This window comes from Castor canadensis, chromosome 4 (genome assembly GCF_047511655.1).
Source record: "Castor canadensis chromosome 4, mCasCan1.hap1v2, whole genome shotgun sequence".
Lineage (NCBI taxonomy): Eukaryota > Metazoa > Chordata > Mammalia > Rodentia > Castoridae > Castor > Castor canadensis.
Window position 1 is genome coordinate 100,663,674 of NC_133389.1, and position 4,954 is coordinate 100,668,627.

Here is a 4,954-nt window from a genome sequence, read left to right on the forward strand (position 1 = left end):
ACTCTATTTCACACTGGATTAATTATGTAAGAAAACCGAATTGTTCTTCACCAGTGTTACAACTTTTAAAAACAACATGCTGTTTAAATTCAGGTTTGGCAACTCAGGCCTGAACCCCCTCAAATTTATGGCACCACACCCATCACATAATAAAACCTTAGTGGTCCTTTGTCTTTTAGCTTGCCTTCTATTTTTTCTCAAGGGTGTTTTAGGCTGGAAGATGCAAACAAAAGTTGTCCAGATGTTATTTGTATCAGAGCAGGATTTCAGTCCAGCTATCTGTGGTTGCAAATGTTTATTTTAATGGCTTATTGTGCAATCCTCACTGTGTAGACCTTCGTGGCCTTATATGCATGTTCTCAGCAATGCCAGGACATTGTTTTTTAAAATATATCATTTTAGTCCAGTTGAGTGATTAGTAGTCACCAGGGGAGCAAAAGATGTAACACCTGTAGAAACAGAGTGGATATTTTCTGCCAATGCCCCCATGTTGACATTGTGTAAACCTTCTGATTATGAAACCATGACCGATGGGCTTTAGGTAAGCGGGAAGAAGGTGTGGTCGGGACCCTAGCAACAGCCCCAAGCCTCGGAGACAAAGTTACACGGCTGCAGTAAACATACCAAGGGTGTTGAAAAAAACAGGCCAGCTGCTGCCCCATGCAGTTTGGTGGAATGAAAGAAGAGCTTAGCTAAGTCACCATAGTGTGAGCAGCAAGTTTATTTTAGCTATTACAACAAGCATGGGCTGGGCTTATTATTCATTTTTAGAATTCTAATAAAATCTTAACTGATGTTTCCTTGATACTAAAGTAAATTGTTTACCCCGTATCTAAAAACACATATTATACCCAATGTACCAATTAGCAGTGGGGACTTTCTATTCCTTAAAATTAAATTTGAAACTAAATTACATCATGTGGAAATTGATTTGGTTTTTCAGATAGTGATAAATTTAGAGTTACTAGTTTTCTTTGAAAATTTGTATAAAATTGCTGGGTGCTTAGATTACACTAGTTAAGGACACATTCTCTGTTGTAAAACCAAACAAACAAACAACCAACATATAAATTTAAACTGTATTACAAATGAAGTGCCACACCTCCTAAGAGGAAGATTATTTAAGACATTTAACATCAAGAAATCACATAGCTTCATAGTAATGTTTTTATTAAGAAATTTGGGTGGACTTTGAGAGTGAAAGAGTGAAAACTAAATATTTATTTGAAAATAAAAGTTGGAAATAACTTTTTATAAATCATTTTTGAGGAAAAATTAAGTTGTGGTATAAATTTCATAGATGTAAGTAGCCCTAAGAATTAGTGATCTAGAAATTAGTTTATTATAGGAAAGGTTTTGAAAACTTTGAAAATAATTAGATTTTATATTTCATGTGATAGTATGTATATGTCATTCATCATTTTGATAATAATGGTGTTATGTAGTTTTCTAATAGTTCATGGTATAAAACTACTTTGAAAATTAGCTTATGTTCATATAGCTTTAAGCTGTCATAATTTTGTCATTCCCAGTGTCTGGAATGTCCTTGTGTACCCAATTTGTTCTTCAGAGGTGTGTATATAGTGCCCCATGCATTCAAATAGTTTTTTGCTATTATGGATCAAGGCATAGAGTGAAAACAAAATAGTTATTTGTTGACCCAATTTCCCCAAATATAGGAATTGATGTATGATATTAAATAATTATATTAATTTCTCTAATAAGATCCTGTATAATAGCACCTTTGTGGCTAAACAGAAGACCACTAAGGGAGGAGAAATGCGTGCCATCTCTTTTCTTCTTGTCCAGAAGGATCCATCACTGCAGTGAGATGTGAAAACAAGCAGTATATCAGGAAGGTGTAGGAAACATTGCTTAAGGAGAGGCCCCAGGAAGTGAAATTGTCCATTAAAAAAGGACTTTATTAAGCCATTCAAAAGCATTTAAATGTGTGCTAGGCACATATTAACCACTAACACATTTCGTTTCTATAGCAACATTGATGAGAAAGTCATGATTGCTGCTACCAAAGTCTCTGCAATCTGCTAAAGGGGGAAGATAGATACACATATGTAATGTAGGAAAAAACATGACAAGTGTTCAGTGATCAGAGAGGTGAGCTTCCTTAGATAATTATTCTTTGAGGAAGTGGAGCAATCAAATGGTTCTTAGAAGACAGAGAGGTCTCTGTTAGATGATGATAGGGTTCCATATGAGGGGGGTATAAATGGAAGCATAGGATTCTAAATTGATCTGGTGGACTTGAAACACTGGAATAACAAGTGCATAAGATCGAACACATGAAGCTGATCTCTTGATAATGGAGGGTCTCATTACCTCAACCCTTGAACTCTTCCCTTCCAATCAACTTTTACTTGTTTAGATTATCTTATCCATTCTGCATGACTTTAATAGTATCAGTTCTCTGACAAAATTTAGGTCGAGGAACCTCAAGCATAGTTTCTGGGTGAATTTCTGTGACTTTCGTTGTACATTTACATATGATTGCACTTGGCTATTTAATGGGTATGTCACAGATAACATATACGAAACTCGATCATTTTTGTTTCCTTCTAAAATTTATTTATTTCCCCATAATCTTTTCCAGCTCACTTAATGGAAATTCCATTCCACCAATCACTCATTATTTTCTTTCTCTCTCTCAAACCCCACATCCATTCCTTCATCAGATGTGCTGTCACACATTTCTAAATATGTCCAGCATATGACCTAGCCTTGGATTATTTCAGTAGATTCCAGATGTGTCTCTTACAGCTACCTCTAGTGAACTGAAAAGTCTCTTTCCCAAACGCAGCTTAAGTCTAAAAAAGTTATAGCCCTTTATGCCTCTTCAAAACACTTCAGGCTTCCCTGCTATTTCCTCTAGAGGCCCAAGTCCCCAGGATGTTCTAGAAAGTTTGCCATGATCTTGCTTGTTATCTTTGACTTCATTTCTTCAGTTAATTCCCTCTTGATTTTGTCATTACATTTGCTCTGGAATTTTTGTTATTCAACAGATATGACTCCATACTCCTAACTTGATGCCTTTGTTCTGTCTATTTCCTCTGCCATGAATGTTATACTCCTAGACATTTTCATGCTGCATATCTTTACCTTCTTTAAGTCTTCACTTAAAATTTACCTCTTTCCCTGACCAGTCCTGGCCATCATGAGTCTCCTCTATTTTCTCCCCATTTTCCTTACTGTCTAATAACATAGTATATTTTGGGGTAATATTACTTAATGTTTATCCCCTTCCCAGTAAGATATGGCACCACAATGCATGTGTCATTTTGTGTTTTGCTCAGAAGACTTCCTAAAAGAGTCTCAGTGCTTGTCAACGCTTAGTATAGCAATACAATTCACGTTTGTCCTTCTTTCTTTTAAAATGTGTTCTTACCACATTGACAGAAACAATTCTTTCAGTTCATACTGCCCAATACTCATTATTTAGTATCTTGGATACTATTTTCTCCATTGGAACATGGGGAGTTATTATTGCTGGATCCATGTTAGAAAAAAATAACCTAATGAATAACATACTGAGTCACTCCAATGTGGCAAGCATTATATGTATTACTTCATTCAAATTCACAATAATATCATGAGTTGTCATCTCTGCCTTAATGATTTGAAAACTGAACATTAGAGAATTGTACTGATTTGCCAAGATTCACACAGCAAATTGAGTGAACTGAGTTTGGAACCTGGGTTTCTGACTCCATGGCTCTTAATATTGATTGGTGATCTTGATTTCATAAATCTGTATCTATTATGTGGATGTGAAAAAACTTAAAAATACATGAAATCTTTGAGCTTAACAAGTTGGGATAAATTTTCTTATTAACTATATTTTTATCCATATTGTATTCTTAATATTTATCTTGCTCTTAGACTGCTACATGTGGAACATCTTCATGGATGTAAATAAACAGGCTGATGAGAGCCAGGCCTCCCTATAGAAAAAGCCAGTCAGTAAGTCAAACTAACTAATAGTTCCAAAGATGGACGAACTACAATGTTATTGTGCAAAGGTACCATTTAAGGTGTTTATTTATAATGATATTTTATGTTTGCTGACTGAAAGTAATTTTTGAAATGTTATTTCTGGTTCAATATTTATTTGAAATTTATTCAAAACTTTTTGTGGGTTTCCCAAGAACAATTTATTCCTTTGCCCCTTTTAGCCAAAATATCACCTTTTTGTATTGGCTTTTCCATTCTCTTGAGATTTCTTTCAACTTATTCTATTTTACTTATTTCAAACTTGGGTTGTTAAGGTTTGCCATTTTCTTCTCCCTGTCCTGGAGAAGTCTTATTTACTTTTTCCAATGCGAGTAGTTCCTGGGGGAAAATAACATATAAATTTCACTTAAGAAAAGGATAAAGGATATTTTGCTAGGGGTGATTTCACACACCTGTAATTCCAGCTTCTCAGGAGGCTGAGTTAGCAAGATTACAATTGCAAGGCCAGCATGGACAATTTAGCAAGAAGTTGTCTCAAAACAAAATCTAAAACGAGCTGTGAGTGTAGCCTACAAGCATGCATGAGGCTCTCAGTTGAATCCTGAGTAATGAAATTTCATATTTCTTCAATTCTTTTTTCCCTAGTCTCCTATCAGCCACCAACAAGGACGTGTCACTCCACACCACTTTCTGCACTAACTTAAAAATGTAAAACCTCATAGAAAAGGACCTTTTGTCCACAGAAGATGTCTTGTCATTTTTCTCATTTTATAGGTGAGCAAAGTGAGAACTGCAAAGATTTAATTGTTCCCAGAAGGCATGCCAATAGATAAGTGAGCCAGGACAGCAGGTCTCTGGTCTCAAATATTCTGTCTTATGAGTTAGAATATTTTATTTTTCAAAAAGAAGCAAGTGATATGGTAATAGTGACTTTTCATCACATTTCCCACAGTTTAGGAATATTGACATTATTAAGGCCCATATTTGA